General features: G+C 45.9%; 2 non-coding genes across 2 annotated transcripts; both read left to right on the forward strand.

Moving 5' to 3' along the window:
* Positions 1–14,709: 14,709 nt before the first annotated feature.
* On the forward strand, positions 14,710–14,871 carry LOC135015547 (U1 spliceosomal RNA). Its single transcript, XR_010213774.1, has one exon. It is a non-coding gene; the product is annotated as a U1 spliceosomal RNA (small nuclear RNA).
* Positions 14,872–15,023: 152 nt separating this feature from the next.
* LOC135015556 (U1 spliceosomal RNA) lies at positions 15,024–15,186 on the forward strand. Its single transcript, XR_010213783.1, has one exon. It is a non-coding gene; the product is annotated as a U1 spliceosomal RNA (small nuclear RNA).
* Positions 15,187–20,817: the final 5,631 nt, after the last annotated feature.

Genomic DNA, 20,817 nt, shown 5'->3' on the forward strand with positions numbered 1-20,817 from the left:
CTGCGACATAGGATCAGGCATGGGTTGAGTCCCTGACTGTCCCAAAGCTTCAGCCTTGTCTAATCTTTTGTGCAATGAGTTTACACTAGCATTTAAAACATTCCACATATCCATCCAATCAGGTGTCGGCGGAGACACCACATTCATTTGCTCCCGCTCCTCTCTAATATAGCCTTCTTCCTCAGACATGTCGACACACGTGTACCGACACACCACACACACAGGGAATGCTTTTTCTGAAGACAGTTTCCCCACAAGGCCCATTGGAGAGACAGAGAGAGAGAGTATGCCAGCACACACCCCAGCGCTATATAACCCAGAAATAACACAGTAACTTAATGTTTGTCCAGTAGCGCTGCTGTATGTCATTTGCGCCGAATTATGTGCCCCCCCTCTCTTTTCAACCCTCTTGTCTACCATGGTATAAGCAGGGGAGAGTCCGGGCAGCTTCCTCTTAGCGGTGCTGTGGAGAAAAAATGGCGCTGGTGAGTGCTGAGGGAGAAGCCCCGCCCCCTCGGCGGCGGGCTTCTGTCCCGCTTAAACTGTAAAATTGGCAGGGGCTCATACATATACAGTGCCCAGCTGTATATATGTTATATTTTTGCCAAAAAGAGGTTTATATTGCTGCCCAGGGCGCCCCCCCTGCGCCCTGCACCCTTACAGTGACCGGAGTATGTGAGGTGTATGGGAGCAATGGTGCACAGCTGCAGTGCTGTGCGTTACCTCAGTGAAGATCATGAACTCTTCTGCCGCCTCTGAAGTAGAGATGAGCGCCTGAAATTTTTCGGGTTTTGGTTTTGGGTTCGGTTCCGCGGCCGTGTTTTGGGTTCGACCGCGTTTTGGCAAAACCTCACTGAATTTTTTTTGTCGGATTCGGGTGTGTTTTGGATTCGGGTGTTTTTTAAAAAAAAACACTAAAAAACAGCTTAAATCATAGAATTTGGGGGTCATTTTGATCCCATATTATTATTAACCTCAAAAACCATAATTTCCACTCATTTTCAGTCTATTCTGAATACCTCACACCTCACAATATTATTTTTAGTCCTAAAATTTGCACCAAGGTCGCTGGATGACTAAGCTAAGCGACACTAGTGGCCGACACAAACACCTGGCCCATCTAGGAGTGGCACTGCAGTGTCACGCAGGATGTCCCTTCCAAAAAACCCTCCCCAATCAGCACATGACGCAAAGAAAAAAAGAGGCGCAATGAGGTAGCTGACTGTGTGAGTAAGATAAGCGACCCTAGTGGCCGACACAAACACCGGGCCCATTTAGGAGTGGCACTGCAGTGTCACGCAGGATGTCCCTTCCAAAAAACCCTCCCCAATCAGCACATGACGCAAAGAAAAAAAGAGGCGCAATGAGGTAGCTGACTGTGTGAGTAAGATTAGCAACCCTAGTGGCCGACACAAACACCGGGCCCATTTAGGAGTGGCACTGCAGTGTCACGCAGGATGTCCCTTCCAAAAAACCCTCCCCAATCAGCACATGACGCAAAGAAAAAAAGAGGCGCAATGAGGTAGCTGACTGTGTGAGTAAGATTAGCGACCCTAGTGGCCGACACAAACACCGGGCCCATTTAGGAGTGGCACTGCAGTGTCACGCAGGATGTCCCTTCCAAAAAACCCTCCCCAATCAGCACATGACGCAAAGAAAAAAAGAGGCGCAATGAGGTAGCTGACTGTGTGAGTAAGATTAGCGACTCTAGTGGCCGACACAAACACCGGGCCCATTTAGGAGTGGCACTGCAGTGTCACGCAGGATGTCCCTTCCAAAAAACCCTCCCCAATCAGCACATGACGCAAAGAAAAAAAGAGGCGCAATGAGGTAGCTGACTGTGTGAGTAAGATTAGCGACCCTAGTGGCCGACACAAACACCGGGCCCATTTAGGAGTGGCACTGCAGTGTCACGCAGGATGTCCCTTCCAAAAAACCCTCCCCAAACAGCACATGACGCAAAGAAAAATAAAAGAAAAAAGAGGTGCAAGATGGAATTGTCCTTGGGCCCTCCCACCCACCCTTATGTTGTATAAACAAAACAGGACATGCACACTTTAACCAACCCATCATTTCAGTGACAGGGTCTGCCACACGACTGTGACTGATATGACGGGTTGGTTTGGACCCCCCCCAAAAAAGAAGCAATTAATCTCTCCTTGCACAAACTGGCTCTACAGAGGCAAGATGTCCACCTCGTCATCACCCTCCGATATATCACCGTGTACATCCCCCTCCTCACAGATTATCAATTCGTCCCCACTGGAATCCACCATCTCAGCTCCCTGTGTACTTTGTGGAGGCAATTGCTGCTGGTCAATGTCTCCGCGGAGGAATTGATTATAATTCATTTTAATGAACATCATCTTCTCCACATTTTCTGGATGTAACCTCGTACGCCGATTGCTGACAAGGTGAGCGGCAGCACTAAACACTCTTTCGGAGTACACACTTGTGGGAGGGCAACTTAGGTAGAATAAAGCCAGCTTGTGCAAGGGCCTCCAAATTGCCTCTTTTTCCTGCCAGTATAAGTACGGACTGTCTGACGTGCCTACTTGGATGCGGTCACTCATATAATCCTCCACCATTCTTTCAATGGTGAGAGAATCATATGCAGTGACAGTAGACGACATGTCCGTAATCGTTGTCAGGTCCTTCACTCCGGACCAGATGTCAGCATCAGCAGTCGCTCCAGACTGCCCTGCATCACCGCCAGCGGGTGGGCTCGGAATTCTGAGCCTTTTCCTCGCACCCCCAGTTGCGGGAGAATGTGAAGGAGGAGATGTTGACAGGTCGCGTTCCGCTTGACTTGACAATTTTTTCACCAGCAGGTCTTTCAACCCCAGCAGACTTGTGTCTGCCGGAAAGAGAGATCCAAGGTAGGCTTTAAATCTAGGATCGAGCACGGTGGCCAAAATGTAGTGCTCTGATTTCAACAGATTGACCACCCGTGAATCCTTGTTAAGCGAATTAAGGGCTCCATCCACAAGTCCCACATGCCTAGCGGAATCGCTCCGTGTTAGCTCCTCCTTCAATGTCTCCAGCTTCTTCTGCAAAAGCCTGATGAGGGGAATGACCTGACTCAGGCTGGCAGTGTCTGAACTGACTTCACGTGTGGCAAGTTCAAAGGGCATCAGAACCTTGCACAACGTTGAAATCATTCTCCACTGCGCTTGAGACAGGTGCATTCCACCTCCTATATCGTGCTCAATTGTATAGGCTTGAATGGCCTTTTGCTGCTCCTCCAACCTCTGAAGCATATAGAGGGTTGAATTCCACCTCGTTACCACTTCTTGCTTCAGATGATGGCAGGGCAGGTTCAGTAGTTTTTGGTGGTGCTCCAGTCTTCTGTACGTGGTGCCTGTACGCCGAAAGTGTCCCGCAATTCTTCTGGCCACCGACAGCATCTCTTGCACGCCCCTGTCGTTTTTTAAATAATTCTGCACCACCAAATTCAAGGTATGTGCAAAACATGGGACGTGCTGGAATTTGCCCATATTTAATGCACACACAATATTGCTGGCGTTGTCCGATGCCACAAATCCACAGGAGAGTCCAATTGGGGTAAGCCATTCCGCGATGATCTTCCTCAGTTGCCGTAAGAGGTTTTCAGCTGTGTGCGTATTCTGGAAACCGGTGATACAAAGCGTAGCCTGCCTAGGAAAGAGTTGGCGTTTGCGAGATGCTGCTACTGGTGCCGCCGCTGCTGTTCTTGCGGCGGGAGTCCATACATCTACCCAGTGGGCTGTCACAGTCATATAGTCCTGACCCTGCCCTGCTCCACTTGTCCACATGTCCGTGGTTAAGTGGACATTGGGTACAACTGCATTTTTTAGGACACTGGTGAGTCTTTTTCTGACGTCCGTGTACATTCTCGGTATCGCCTGCCTAGAGAAGTGGAACCTAGATGGTATTTGGTAACGGGGGCACACTGCCTCAATAAATTGTCTAGTTCCCTGTGAACTAACGGCGGATACCGGACGCACGTCTAACACCAACATAGTTGTCAAGGCCTCAGTTATCCGCTTTGCAGCAGGATGACTGCTGTGATATTTCATCTTCCTCGCAAAGGACTGTTGAACAGTCAATTGCTTACTGGAAGTAGTACAAGTGGGCTTACGACTTCCCCTCTGGGATGACCATCGACTCCCAGCAGCAACAACAGCAGCGCCAGCAGCAGTAGGCGTTACACGCAAGGATGCATCGGAGGAATCCCAGGCAGGAGAGGACTCGTCAGAATTGCCAGTGACATTGCCTGCAGGACTATTGGCATTCCTGGGGAAGGAGGAAATTGACACTGAGGGAGTTGGTGGGGTGGTTTGCGTGAGCTTGGTTACAAGAGGAAGGGATTTACTGGTCAGTGGACTGCTTCCGCTGTCACCCAAAGTTTTTGAACTTGTCACTGACTTATTATGAATGCGCTGCAGGTGACGTATAAGGGAGGATGTTCCGAGGTGGTTAACGTCCTTACCCCTACTTATTACAGCTTGACAAAGGGAACACACGGCTTGACACCTGTTGTCCGCATTTCTGTTGAAATAGTTCCACACCGAAGAGCTGATTTTTTTGGTATTTTCACGAGGCATGTCAATGGCCATATTCCTCCCACGGACAACAGGTGTCTCCCCGGGTGCCTGACTTAAACAAACCACCTCACCATCAGAATCCTCCTGGTCAATTTCCTCCCCAGCGCCAGCAACACCCATATCCTCCTCATCCTGGTGTACTTCAACACTGACATCTTCAATCTGACTATCAGGAACTGGACTGCGGGTGCTCCTTCCAGCACTTGCAGGGGGCGTGCAAATGGTGGAAGGCGCATGCTCTTCACGTCCAGTGTTGGGAAGGTCAGGCATCGCAACCGACACAATTGGACTCTCCTTGTGGATTTGGGATTTCGAAGAACGCACAGTTCTTTGCGGTGCTACTGCTTTTGCCAGCTTGAGTCTTTTCATTTTTCTAGCGAGAGGCTGAGTGCCTCCATCCTCATGTGAAGCTGAACCACTAGCCATGAACATAGGCTAGGGCCTCAGCCGTTCCTTGCCACTCCGTGTGGTAAATGGCATATTGGCAAGTTTACGCTTCTCCTCCGACAATTTTATTTTAGGTTTTGGAGTCCTTTTTTTACTGATATTTGGTGTTTTGGATTTAACATGCTCTGTACTATGACATTGGGCATCGGCCTTGGCAGACGACGTTGCTGGCATTTCATCGTCTCGGCCATGACTAGTGGCAGCAGCTTCAGCACGAGGTGGAAGTGGATCTTGATCTTTCCCTAATTTTGGAACCTCAACATTTTTGTTCTCCATATTTTAGTAGGCACAACTAAAAGGCACCTCAGGTAAACAATGGAGATGGATGGATACTAGTATACAATTATGGACGGACTGCCGAGTGCCGACACAGAGGTAGCTACAGCCGTGAACTACCGTACTGTGTCTGCTGCTAATATAGACTGGTTGATAAAGAGATGTCGTAGTATGTATGTATGAAGAAGAAAGGAAAAAAAAACCACGGTTAGGTGGTATACAATTATGGACGGACTGCCGAGTGCCGACAGAGGTAGCCACAGCCGTGAACTACCGTACTGTACTGTGTCTGCTGCTAATATAGACTGGTTGATAAAGAGATGTCGTAGTATGTATGTATAAAGAAGAAAGAAAAAAAAAACACGGGTAGGTGGTATACAATTATGGATGGACTGCCGAGTGCCGACACAGAGGTAGCTACAGCCGTGAACTACCGTACTGTGTCTGCTGCGACTGGATGATAAATAATGATATAAAAAATATATATATATCACTACTGCAGCCGGACAGGTATATATATTATATAATGACGGACCTGCTGGACACTGTCTGTCAGCAGAATGAGTTTTTTATAGAATAAAAAAAAAAACACCACACAAGTGAAGTCACACGACGAGTGTTTAACTTTTTCAGGCAATCACAATATAGTATACTACTAACTATACTGGTGGTCAGTGTGGTCAGGTCACTGGTCAGTCACACTGGCAGTGGCACTCCTGCAGCAAAAGTGTGCACTGTTTAATTTTAATATAATATGTACTCCTGGCTCCTGCTATAACCTATAACTGGCACTGCAGTGCTCCCCAGTCTCCCCCACAATTATAAGCTGTGTGAGCTGAGCACAGTCAGATATATAATATATACATAGATGATGCATCACACTGGACTGAGCAGTGCACACAGATATGGTATGTGACTGTCTTGTACTCCTGGCTCCTGCTATAACCTATAACTGGCACTGCAGTGCTCCCCAGTCTCCCCCACAATTATAAGCTGTGTGAGCTGAGCACAGTCAGATATATAATATATACATAGATGATGCAGGCATGCAGCACACTGGGCTGAGCAGTGCACACAGATATGGTATGTGACTGAGTCACTGTGTGTACCGTTTTTTTCAGGCAGAGAACGGATATATTAAAAAAAACAACTGCACTGCTGGTGGTCACTGTGGTCAGTCACTAAACTCTGCACTCTCTTCTACAGTATCAGCCTCAGGTCAATCTCTCTCTCTCTCTCTCTCTCTCTCTCCTAATCTAAATGGAGAGGACGCCAGCCACGTCCTCTCCCTATCAATCTCAATGCACGTGTGAAAATGGCGGCGACGCGCGGCTCCTTATATAGAATCCGAGTCTCGCGAGAATCCGACAGCGTCATGATGACGTTCGGGCGCGCTCGGGTTAACCGGGCAAGGCGGGAAGATCCGAGTCGCTCGGACCCGTGAAAAAAAACATGAAGTTCGTGCGGGTTCGGATTCAGAGAAACCGAACCCGCTCATCTCTACTCTGAAGTCTTCTTTTCTTCTCATACTCACCCGGCTTCTATCTTCTGAATCTGCGAGGGGGACAGCGGCGCGGCTCTGGGACGGACGGCGAGGGTGAGATCCTGCGTACCAATCCCTCTGGAGCTAATGGTGTCCAGTAGCCTAAGAAGCAGGACCTTGCAACTCAGCGAGTAGGGCTGCTTCTCTCCCCTCAGTCCCTCGATGCAGGGAGTCTGTTGCCAGCAGTGCTCCCTGAAAATTAAAAACCTAACAAAATACTTTCTGTCAGAAAGCTCAGGAGAGCTCCTGAAAAGCACCCAGTCTCAACTGGGCACAGTATCAAACTGAGGTATGGAGGAGGGGCATAGAGGGAGGAGCCAGTGCACACCCAGAACTAAAGTCTTTCTTAAAGTGCCCATGTCTCCTGCGGAGCCCGTCTATCCCCATGGTCCTTACGGAGTCCCCAGCATACTCTAGGACATTAGAGAAACTAGAATTTTAATACCTACCGGTAAATCCTTTTCTCTTAGTCCGTAGAGGATGCTGGGCACCCGTCCCAGTGTGTACTGTGTCTGCTGTTATTAAATGGCCCTTAACTCCAGAACATTTATGTGGAGACAACTTTCCTGACTTGACCATCTTCCTTGGACGTTTTCCCCCTGTGTGACTGCTCCCCACCTCGAAAGGGTTGCATCCGTGGTCCCTAGGATCCAGTCCTGGATCCCGAACCATCGCCCCTCTAGGAGGTGAGAACTGTGCAGCCACCAATGGAGTGAGATTCTGGTCTTGGAAGACAGGATTATCCTCCGGTGCATGTGTAAGTGGGATCCGGACCACTTGTCCAACAGGTCCCACTGGAACACTCTGGCATGGAACCTGCCAAACTGAATGGCCTCGTAGGCCAAAACCATTTTCCCCAGCAACCGAATGCATTGATGGATTAACACTCTTGCTGGTTTCAGAATTTGTTTGACCAGACTCTGGATCTCCATAGCCTTTCCACTGGAGGAAAACCTCTTCTGTGTCCAGTATCACTCCCAAAAACAACAACCGCGTCATTGGGACCAACTGCGATTTTGGCAAGTTTAGGAGCCAACCATGTTGTTGAAGAACTGTCAGGGAGAGTGCAATGTTTTGCACCAACTGGTCCCTGGGTCTCGCCTTTATCAGGAGAACATCCAAGTACGGGATAAATGTGACTCCTTGCTTGCGAAGGAGAACCATCATTTCCGCCATCACCCTGGTGAAAATCCTCGGAGCCGTGGACAGACCAAATGGCAACGTCTGAAATTAGTAATGACAATCCTGAATTGCAAACCTCAGGTAGCTTGATGCAGTGGCTAAATGGGAACATGTAAGTAGGCATCCTTTAAGTTTACCAAAACCATGAAATCTCCTTCCTCCGGACTGGAGATCACTACCGTGAGAGATTCCATCTTGAAATTGAATTTCTTTAGGTAGAAAGCCCTAGCGTCATGCAGTGGATTTGGCAGAAGCAGAGGACAATCTCTGCTCCTGCAATCTTGAAGAGGCTACAGACCTCTTCCCTCTTCTCCTTCCTCTACCTGCAAAGAAAGGGGAATCTTAACTTCTTGCATATCTATTGGGCCGAAATGACTGCATCAGATAATGATGCGTCTTTATCCGTTGAGAGGGAACATAGTGCAAGAAGGTTGACTTACCTGCGGGAGCTGCCGAGATCAAATTAACTAGGCCGTCGCCAAACAAGGCTTCACCTTCATAGGGAAGAGACTCCCTTTCTTCTTGGAGTCAGTATCAGCATTTCCTTGGTGAATCCAGATATACAGGGAATGGGGGGAAGGGGATGTGTTCTGCACCAGCTATTAAATTCTAAATATTTGTATGAAGAGGCCCCAATAAATGTCCATCAGTTATATTAAATATTAATTGTAGGACGTTCGGGGGTGCTACCAGAGACAAGTAATGTTATGCAGGAAAGGAGAAGAGAAAAGAATGTCTCTTTTGCTGGCGCACAAATGATGATTTAAAAATTAACTTTTAATAAATTTGTTAAAATTGTCTAAACACAAAATAAAGTACAATAAGTTTGTATAATGTAATTACCATATATAATAAATGGAAATACATTTATTAATATCAAGGTTCGCTACCTGTGTTGTGTCTTTATTATTGATCCAAATTGACTATATCAATTAGTCTGATACTGAATTACTGGACACTATGTAATATTAGTTGAATGTATATTAGTAATTCACTTGACAAATGTCAGAACCTGGCAATAGTTCTACATATCATACACTTACAGCACTCTTTCCACAATATTTTCCCTTTATTCCAGATCAAATGGTATAATCCCCCACAGTAATTATTCCTGTTGTAGTATAGTACAGTATGGTTGCTGGGGACGTCTTTAATGAAAAGAGAGGGAACATCTAATGTGTCTCCTTATGGGTAAAATACTTGCAAGCTAAGTGCTATGAATAGCATCAGCATGTAGATAAATGCTGAGTGTTAGGTGAGTAATGCAGATAAATAGGGATATCTAATAATTCTATAGAATAGTGGGTGAATTATTAGATATCCCTATTTATCTGCACCTCTAAGCACACTATTTGACTGTCCACACCCTGCTGTGCCTATTACCCATCTCCTCCACCACCCTCAACACTGACCCACACATCATTCACCCACAAAGATACAATAAAGGTAGTTTGGATAAATTAGCTAAATGAAATGGATTTAACCAATTTATCTAAATGACCATTTTTGGATGTTTTCCAGTGTTTGGGAGCAAATGGTCAATTGTCATTTGCTGCCACATATTAGCATAATTTTGTTTCAACTAGAAAAAAAAATTGGACAGATAATCTAAGTGTGGATCCAGTTTAATGCTGATTTCAGAGCCAACTATAGACTTGATTGAGGTACTGTGTCCCCGGTACCAAATACCAATTAAAATAATATTGTGAGGTGTGAGGTGTTCAAAAAAGACTGAAAATGAGTGCAAATTATGGTTATTGAGGTTAATAATACTATGGGATCAAAATGACCCCCAAATTCTATGATTTAAGCTGTTTTTTAGGGTTTTTTGAAAAAAACACCCGAATCCAAAACACACCCGAATCCGACAAAAAAATTTCGGTGAGGTTTTGCCAAAACGCATCCGAACCCAAAACACGGCCGCGGAACCGAACCCAAAACCAAAACCCGAAAAATTTCCGGTGCACATCACTACTTAATTAGAACTTCGGTCAATGTGAATTAACCATTGGACTCAACCATGGTTATCCTTAAAACCCAGGGGTCTATTTAAGATCGATCTTAATCGATGTTGGGCTTCCAGGTTGAAAAAAACACACATTTACTAACATTTTAAAATTTATATAAAAAAGCATCTGTTAGTAAATGCAGTGCACATGGTTTTGCCCAACTGCTAACAAAATTCCTGCTGCGATCAACTTGGAATTACCCCCATCGATTGATGTTTTCACACTGCTCGTTCCAACCCCAAAAACTATGAAGAGGATGGGGGCATATACGCAGGGTCCATCCTGTGCATGTGCCTACATTTTCTCCGGGTGCCCCGCAGAAAATGCGAATGCCTCTGCCTGTCAATCAATAGAGGGCATACCTTCGCAGGTATATCGCGATCATGAGCCATGTCTCCCATTTTTGTCATTATAGGTGCTCTGTGAGCTGCTGACCATGCCCCAGCCCCTCTGTCTCCCGTGAATAGACATTGGGGCTTATTCAGACCAGATCGTTTCAATTTATTTTCACCCAGCGGGCAATCAGGTCTGCACTGCACATGCGTATGCGCCACAATGCGTAGGTGCGACGGTCCGGAGATCACAAGAAGATTGACAAGAGTAAAAGTTATTGTACTTTAAGTAAAAATAAAAGAGCAAAAATATCAATCCCAGTTTTGATTACTTAAATTAACAAAAAAAAATGCATATAGCAAAGGATAGTTTCAATCTGCCTACCTCTGGGTTATGGGCCCAGCATGCTTCCATTGCAGTACTCTGCTGCACATGTAAGTGCAAGAGATCCTGAAGCACTCGCTCATCATGGGAAAGTACCAATGTGTTTCTTCATTGGTTGATGGAAGAAACATCTTACAAAAACTCTCCAGATTATTGACTTTTTAAAGTTTTTCTAGGAAACGTTCTAGATGTATGCTTATTAGACTTTGTCAGTATGTACTTTTCGCAAAGTGTCTCTGTGGCGCAATCGGTTAGTGTGTCCGGCTACTAACCAAAAGATTGGTGGTTCAATCCCACCCAGGGACGTAATTGACCTTGTTATCAGATTTTGGTGATCTTTAAGTAGACAAGTCAAAATTTCAAACCCCCTCTTATGGTGTAGGGTACCTGGCCTTCTCTGATGTAATCAGAGTTAGATTTGATTTAGTGATTTTATAAAAACAGCTAGGAAGCACAATTTAGCAGTGGGTTGCAGAGAAAAAGAAATATGCTGGCAAAAAAATCCAATTGAGTGATTAAACAGCTCTTCATTTTCTGGCTTTATTTTTATGCTAACAAATTTGTTCTCTGAAAAGTGTCCACAAAGCCAAGTCTCTGATTAACACCTTTGTAGGGATGGTTTTTCACCTATTACTAAATTAAATTTGCTTCATTGGAAAGGCAGCAAGATGCATCCTCATTTCAATGTCTACTGAAATAATACGGGTTGACACCAGGAAACATTAACGCCACTGCATCCTTGCTGCTTTCTCATGTGGAAGTCTGTTTAATGTGAAAACAAGGTGATATCTAATTAGCACACAGGTAAGGAATTAAGAAAATCTTTATTTAAGGGTGAAGATGTTGCTAACAAAATCGTTGCCCCAATGCATCATTGAAATTCAAGCTGGAAAGATGATTTTAATATATCACTTGTACATTTTGTATTGCTCTTCTGGTGACAATGTAGTTTGTTTTTGTCAATTACCATTTTAATAATAGGGTAAAGAAAATTAAGTGGATTTTTGAAAGAAAACAATACTGTCAATATACTATTAAAACAAATTAAAATGGTAAAAGTTATTGTACTTTAAGTAAAAATAAAAGAACCAAAATATCAATCCCAGTTTTGGATTACTTTAATTAACAAAAAAAAATGCATATAGCAGAGGATAGTTTCAATCTGCCTACCTCTGGGTTATGGGCCCAGCATGCTTCCATTGCAGTACTCTGCTGCACATGTAAGTGCAAGAGAACCTGAAGCACTCACTCATCATGGAAAAGTACCAATGTGTTTCTTCGTTGGTTGATGGAAGAAACATCTTACAAAAACTCTCCAGATTATTGACTTTTTAAAGTTTTTCTAGGAAACGTTCAAGATAAATGCTTATTAGCCTTTGTCAGTATGTACTTTTTGCAAAGTGTCTCTGTGGCGCAATCGGTTAGTGTGTTCGGCTATTAACCAAAAGGTTGGTGGTTCAATCCCACCCAGGGACGTAATTGACCTTGTGATCAGATTTTCCAGCGTGTTTTGTTTGCGCCTTTGCAAATGTCTTACATCGACAAACTTATTTAGTACTATTTTGCAAATAGGGTTACATTGTTGCAACATTGTGTTCCCTAATTGCTTGATTTTTTAAATGCAACAATTGATAAAGACACCTGATAACTGCTCTGTGGAGTCTTATTTTGCGTCTACTTCTTATCTACATTTAATTCCCTACCTCTAATCAAGGCATTTTTAAATGCTGGGGGCTGCCAGGACGTGAGGCCTACCTAGACTTTAGATCTGAATTTGAATGTACTTGTGAACTAACTTAATTTCCGACTTCTAAATTCATTCCTAAATTCACTACTTACATGAATCCTGTAGTTGGGCATTTTGGGACTTCGATTGTGGGCATTGTTTTGTGTCCAGACCAGCAGCAGGTGGTGTGCATTTGCTGGAAAGGCATCGAAGACCTCCGATATGCTGCATCTCCTGATGTGTGTCTACCTCAAGTGACTGTCAGCAAATGCCTGCTAGATACCCCATTCCAAGCTGATTGTGACATCACGGAACATGCATCATAGAACAGGCATGCTAGAACATGGGTCTTCAACCTGCGACCCTCCAGCTGCTGTGGAACTACACATCCCAGCATGCCCTGCCTCAGTTTTAGCATACCTTAATAGCAAAACTGTGGCAGGGCATGCTGGGATGTGTAGTTTCACAGCAGCTGGAGGGCCACAGGATGAATACCCATGTGCTAGAGCCAAGCCGCAGGTACATTGAATGCTAGCAAGCTGAATGTTTAAATCCTTTTTGTTCCGCAGCATTCCAATGCGGAAGATTCCATGGAACCAGAGATTATTCCATTGAGAAGGACATGCTGCCTGGATGACTGCACTGTGCAAATTAAGTCACGGAGCCAGTTGGCTTGTGGGTGGCTCTGGTGACTGGGTGGTTGGGTGGGCGGTGTGTCGGAGGTGGAGCACATGCAAATGATTGTGTATCATCCAGCTAGTGAGAGTGAAAACTCATGCAGGAGTGTGCCTGCTTGTCAGTGGGTTATGCACCTTGCCAGACGTCAAATCTACATGGAGCAGCTGGAGGGGACAAGAGCAGGTTTGCAAAATATAGATAGAAGAGCATATATGCTGGCGCATTCTCCATGATTGTGTCAGCTTATGTTTTGGTGCACTGCACTTTCCTCCACTAAGTTTTAGCTATTTTGGTTAAACGCAAGTGTAGTTGCTTCTCGCCCTTTTGGCTGTGATCTTGTATCGTGGTTGAAGAGTCTGCTGGAGGGATTGTTTTCTTCATTGGCGAGAGACTGAAGATATTCCAGGATGGAAGGCTTGGGAACACTATCCGTTTTTAAGTTGTGGAAGAGTTGAAAGACCGGATTGGACTACATTCTATAGTAAAGGATATCTTTGTATTTATTAATCCTCCCTTTATATGTGTCTGTCTTTCAATAAAGCTTCGGGCTTGTGATTCCCTCACCCTCTTACACTCCACACCCATAGCCTTATTAACTGTTGTATTATTGTATTCCATTGAGAAGGACATGCTGCCTGGATGACTACACTGTGCAAATTAAATCACGGAGCCAGTTGGCTTGTGGGTGGCTCTGGTCACTGGGTGGTTGGGTGGGTGGTGTGTCGGAGGTGGAGCACATGCAAATGATTGTGTATCATCCAGCTAGTGAGAGAGAAAACTCATGCAGGAGTGTGCCTGCTTGTCAGTGGGTTATGCACCTTTCCAGACGTCAAATCTACATGGAGCAGCTGGAGAGGACAAGAGCAGGTTTGCAAAATATAGACAGAAGAGCTCTCCAGCCTAGTTTGCTGTCTGTTTCCACTTCTCTTTTCTTGAGCCGCTCCCTTCTATGCCCTTGCGCACTATCCTGACTTCTCCCATCTGCTTACTTTGTGCCTTCCAACGCACAATGCGAACTACAGGTAGTGCTGCAGGGCCCACACCCTTTTACTTGCCAAACAGAGCAGCTCTGGAGCTGTTACAGTGCCCAGCTTCTGCAAGAAATCAGCTTGAATGCTTCAGGGGCTGGGGCATAGCCAACATGAGCCCCACACCGAAGGAGGGTGGAGGTGTTTAATGCGAACTAGGGGTCATCCAAGCGCCACAAAAGGCCGCCATGCCCTGCACGCCCCTTTTCTCTTTTCATATGCAGACGAGGGTTGAAGCCAACTTTAACCCACTGCTTGGATGACATCACCATATGCAAATCCATCTGCTGCAGGCCTTCCCCCAGGAATGCTTGCACTAGTTGTTGCATTTGGTTTGTTGTTTGGGGGTGCTTCAGTATTAGGCAGCCTTCTGCCCTCCCATGTTCATCTGAAAATATGTGTTCTCCCTGCAGTTGTTGTCCCCAGATGAGAGTTCCCTTGTGCTGCCTCAGTTGAATCTTCTTTACTTGACAGAGATGTGCCTGAGCAGCGGCCCTCCCTAGCCCTATCCCAAATCATACTTATTTTGCATAGGAGATATCATGGTAATGAAGACTTATCCCAGGGTGAGGTTCATTCATTGCATTCTGGGTATGCTGACCCCTGTGATTTCCCCAAATGTGGGAAACTCGACTGCATTATTTGTGGTAGTGGGGGACTGTGTTTGTGCTTTCCTCTGGTCAGCTCTGGTAAAAGTCAGATTTATTTGTCTCAGATCTTCCTCTAGCCTTGTTCTTCTTTCGAGAGTTCCCTTGTGCTGACTCAGTTGGATCTCCTTCACTTGACAGGGAACTGCCCGAGCAGCGACCCTACCCAGCTCTAGCCCAACTCCTACTTACCTGCCAGGTGAGATACTATGATCATGAAGGTGCTTCTCCCAGGGCAAGGCTCACCCATTGCACTCTGGGTGTGCTGCTCTTGCGATTTCCCCAAATGTGGGAAACTTGACTGCATAATTTGTGTTTCCCCTGGTCGGCTCTCGTATAATTCAGATCTCTTTGTCTCAGGTCTCTCTCCAGCCTAGTTTGCTGTCTGTTTCCACTTCTCTTTTCTTGAGCCGCTCCCTTCTATGCCCTTGTGCACTATCCCAGGATAATTATTGTAGCTGGTCTGCGGGTAACAGCTCTCAGATCCACTTCTAGAAAAAATGCAACAATGTAATTTGAGTGACAAACTGCAGAGATGAACCCTTTCTGTGACTGCTGCACAGGGATCACACAAACTCTATTCATAGGGCTGACTTCACTTAGGGGAGATGTTCTCGCCCCGCAAAGAAGTGCGAGTATATACCGCACTTACGGTACCATTGGATTTACAGATATTTTCTTGCAATACACTATGGGGGTCATTCTGAGTTGATTGCTCGCTAGCAGTTTTTAGCAGCCTTAAAACGGTGGAGTTAACATATCTCACGTGGAAGGTGGTCATGTTATTAGCCTTGGCTTCGGCTAGGCGAGTGTCGGAATTAGCAGCTTTGTCACATAAAAGCCCATATTTGGTGTTCCATGTGGATAGAGCGGAATTGCGGACCCGTCCTCAATTCCTACCAAAAGTGGTCTCATCTTTTCATATGAACCAACCTATTGTGGTGCCTTTGGCTATGCGTGACTTGGAGGATTCCGAGTTACTTGATGTGGTCAGGGCTTTGAAAATTTACGTGGCCAGGACGGCTAGAGTCAGGAAAACTGAAGCGCTGTTTGTCCTGTATGCAACCAACAAGATTGGTGCCCCTGCTTCAAAGCAGGCTATTGCTCGCTGGATTTGTAACACGATTCAGCAAGCGCATTCTATGGCTGGATTGCAGTTACCGAAATCGGTCTAGGCCCATTCCACGAGGAAAGTGGGCTCTTCTTGGGTGGCTGCCCGAGGGGTCTCGGCACTACAGCTGTGTCGAGCTGCTACTTGGTCAGGTTCAAACACCTTTTCAAAATACTATAAGTTTGATACCCTGGCTTAGGAGGAACTCATGTTTGCTCAATCGGTGCTGCAGAGTCATCCGCACTCTCCCGCCCGTTTTGGAGCTTTGGTATAATCCCCATGTTCCTTACGGAGTCCCCAGCATCCTCTAGGACGTTAGAGAAAATAAGATTTTAAACCTACCGGTAAATCTTTTTCTCGTAGTCCGTAGAGGATGCTGGGCGCCCGTCCCAACTGCGGACTACTTCTGCAATACTTGTATATAGTTATTGCTTCAATAAGGGTTATGTTATAGTTGCATCGGTCCTGCACTGATGCTACAGTATGTTGTTTTTTCGTACTTATAACTGGGTAGTTTATCACAAGTTATACGGTGTGATTGGTGTGGCTGGTATGAATCTTGCCCTGGATTAACAAAATCCTTTCCTCATACTGTCAGTATCCTCTGGGCACAGTTTCTCTAACTGTGGCATAGAGGCGCATAGAGGGAGGAGCCAGTGCACACCCAGAACTAAAGTCTTTCTTAAAGTGCCCATGTCTCCTGCGGAGCCCGTCTATCCCCATGGTCCTTATGCACCCAGCACCCTCTACGGACTACGAGAAAAAGATTTACCGGTAGGTTTAAAATCTTATTTTCTACTTTATTCTTTTCTATCCTAGTTTATTACGACCAACTCTCATCCAAGGAGTTTGATATTCTACTACCTGCATGCAATTTAAATTGCTTAAATTGTTTATATGGTTGATTTGTCCTTCACAACCCATAATCTGCAACTTGGATGTACTTGTGTCATTGAAAATCTTATAATAAAAATGTTTATATATTGAAAAAAAAAGTTATAAGACATATGCATTCAATATTTGAAGAAACAAAATAAAATAAAGCTATGTATTGGGTTTCACTAACAAGCACATTGGAAGACTTGACTACTGTTAAAAGACATGCATTACATGGTATAGAGCCACAAACCACAATGTAGTAAAATAAAAACAAACTTACATGTGTATCAAACCTATGTGAGGCTTACATTGATAGTGCAAGATCAACACTCTATCAACTGTGCAAACTAGACTGCACATAAATGCCATAAAATTTATCTGAGATTTTAGTAAATAAGGCCCGTTGCTGTCCGGGTCACACAGCCGTCACGCCCCACCCCCATACGGTCCGGTCATGTCTGCGTTGTCCTGACTGTGCCCCCAAAATGGCGGCACAACGCTGCTGGCCCGACTCCTCCTGTCCAGTGACCGCCTCTGCCTGTCAATCAGGCAGAGGCGCTCACAGGGCAGAGATGCTGATCGCATCTCTGGCATGTGCCGGTGCACTGTGGCACCAGCACACACGCACTTCAGACCTGATCTCCTGTTGTGTGAATATGCACAGCAGGGATCAGGTCTTAATTAGGCCCTATATACAGCTGTCAGTGAAGCAGTGATGTGCTGATGTCAGTGAAGCAGTGATGTGCTGCTGTCAGCGAGGCAGTGATGTGCTGCTGTCAGCGAGGCAGGGATGTGCTGCTATAAGTGAGGCAGGGATGTGCTGCCGTCAATGAGGCAGGGATGTGCTGCCGTCAATGTTGCAGGGATGTGTTGCTGTCAACGTTGCAGGGATGTGCTGCTGTCAGTGAAGCAGGAATGTGCTGCTGCAGTGAGGCAGAGATATGCTGCCCACTATCTCCCTATCACCCCTGCCTGAGTCACACACTTTCCCTGTCACTCCTGCCTCAGTTACCCACTATCTCCCAGTCACCGCTGCCTCAGTCAACCACTATACCTGCGACCCCTGCCTCAGTCACCCACTATCCCTGTCACCCCTGCCTCAGTCACCCACTGTCACCCTATCACCCCTGCTTCAGTCACCCACTATCCCTGTCAACCCTGCCTCAGTCTCTTACTGTCCCTGTCACCCCTGCCACAGTCATCCACTATCTCCCTATCATCCCTGCCTTATTCATTTATTATCCCTGTCACCCACTTTCTTCCCATACTTACCCAACCCCTTCCTATCACCCCTCCCTCAGTAACCCACTATCTCCCTGTCACCCCTGCCTCAGTCACCCACTATCACTGTCACCCCTGCATCAGTCACCCACTATCTCCCAGTCACCCCGGCTTCAGTCACCCACTATCTCCCACTCATACATGCTTCAGTCACCCACTATCTCCCAGTCATCCCTGCCTCAGTCACCTACTGACACCAGTGCAGATATTTCTGCTGCAGCCTCTCCACTCTCCAGCGTGAACGTCCTGACGACTGAGGAAATCCGCTTCCCAGTTGAGGACTCCGGGAATGAACACTGCCGATATTGCTGGCAGATGACGTTCTACCCAACTGAGGATTTTTGATACTTCCAGCTTTGCCTTGCAGTTTCGAGTGCCGACTTGATGATTTGTGTACACTACCGTGGTGGCGTTGTCCGATTGTACTTGAACAGGCCTGTTCTGTACTAGAGGCAGGGCCAGTATCAATGAATTGAACACTGCCCACAATTCCAGAATGTTTATCGGGAGGAGAGATTCCTCCCTGGTCCACCGATGGTGAAGGGTCGTCATCACGGCCATGACCTTGGTGAATTTCCGAGGTGCCGTGGCCAAACCAGAAGGCAGGACCTGAAATCCAAAAACTAACCAGGCACAACACTGCTTAGCTTCCAACATCAGATGAGATTGGACATATCCAGTGTGATGCGGCTGTAGATGATTTTTGCTGTTTCTAACTTCTACATCAATGAATAAGTTTCAAAATAGAATGCATCAAGAGAACGGTGTTGGTAGTATAAAACTACCTACAGCACCTGGTATTCCCAGGTGGTCTCACATCCAAGAACAAACCAGGCCTAAGATCAGGTGATATTGGGCATATACAGTGTGGTGTGGCTGTAGATGAGCTTAGTGGTTTCTGTTAGAGTTCTTCTACTTCTAACTACTAGTACATAAATGAATAAGCGGCCGATTTATTAAACCCGGTGAAATTATAATTTGCATGGTGATAAAGTACCAGCCAATCAGCTCCTAATTGCCATGTCACAGGCTGGGTTTGAAAAATGACAGTTAGGAGCTGACTGGCTGGTACTTTATCACCTTGCACTTTATCAGTTCACCAGGCTTAATAGATCTTCCCCAAATGTTTCAAAATGGAATGCATCAAGAGAACGGTGTTGGTATTGTAAAAATACACACAGCTCCTGGTATTTCCTGGTGGTCTCCCATCCAAGTACTAAAACCAGGACCAATACTGCTCAGCTTCCATGATCAGGAGAGATTGGGCAAATCCAGTGTGCTGTGGCTGTAGATGAGCTGGTGGTTTCTGTTAGAGCTTTTCTACTTCTAACTTCTGGTAAATAAAAGAGTACGTGTAAAAATTAAATGTACCAAGAAAAGGGTGTTGGTAGTTTAAAAACACCTAAAGAATCTGATAATACATGGATGGGAGACTGCTTGGTAGTAACAAAGTCCAATACTGCTTTGCTTCAAAGATCAAATGAGATTGGGCATATCCAGTGTGGTGTGGCTTTAGATAAGCTTTGTGGTTTCTGTTAGAGCTCTTCTACTTCTAACTACTGGTACATTAATGAATATGTATAAGGTTGTAGTTTATCCAATATGCCTTTACTACCTTACCTTACCTCCCCCCCCCCTCCCCTCCCCTCCTTATTGCTTCCTTTGTTCTCTCCTCCTCGTGTGTGCGTTATTTGTTTTCTCATACGTCCTAGAGGATGCTGGGATCACATTAAGAGCCATGGGGTATAGACGGGATCCGCAGGAGACATGGGCACTTTAAGACTTTCAAAGGGTGTGAACTGTCTCCTCCCTCTATGCCCCTCCTCCAGACTCCAGTTTTAGAATTGTGCCCAGTGAGACTGGATGCACTACAGGGGAGCTCTACTGAGTTTCTCTGAAAAGACTTATGTTAGTTTTTCTTATTTTCAGGGAGGCTGCTGGCAACAGTCTCCCTGCTTCGTGGGACTTAGGGGAGAGAAGTATGACCAACTTCTAGTGAGTTCAATGGCTCTACTTCTGGCTGACAGGACACTATTAGCTCCTGAGGGTGCTGATCGCTGGGTACGCCTAGATGCCCACTCCCGTAGCCTGCCGTCACCCCCTTACAGAGCCAGAAGTCAGAAGACAGGCGAGTAGCAGAAGAACAGATGGCATTCTGAGGTACCACGCAGCGAGCGGAATGCTGTGCGCCATGCTCCCACACAAACACAGGCACTGCAGGGTGCAGGGCGTGGGGGGGGGGGCACCCTGGGCAGCATAAATTCCTCACAAAAGGCTGGCAAAAGTGGACATTAGTACCTGAGCACTGTCCTTACCCCACCAGCGTAATTAATTATTTGTTTCTGAGCGGGACAGAAGCGTGCCATTACAGCGGCGGGGCTTCTTCCTCACCTCACCAGCACATCTATAGAGCGTTACAAGTCTATCACTATAGAGTTTATTATTTCCCAGACTGTGTACTTTTGACGCTGGGTTGTGAGCTGAAAAATCCCATTTGTCCCTCTGACAGATTTACTGTAGGTCTATCCCCCATAAGCCGATGTGTCTGTGGGTACTTGGTACATGTGTGTCAACATGTCGGTGGCTGAATGTTTTTCCCAAGAGGAAACTATATTAGGAATGCAGACATATGATGGTGGCCCTGTTGGCACCACCAATAACTGACTGGGTGAAAGTTTCAGTAATATCAGAGTGAGGTTGGATAAAT

The sequence above is a fragment of the Pseudophryne corroboree genome, unplaced genomic scaffold, assembly GCF_028390025.1.
Source record: "Pseudophryne corroboree isolate aPseCor3 unplaced genomic scaffold, aPseCor3.hap2 scaffold_296, whole genome shotgun sequence".
NCBI lineage: Eukaryota > Metazoa > Chordata > Amphibia > Anura > Myobatrachidae > Pseudophryne > Pseudophryne corroboree.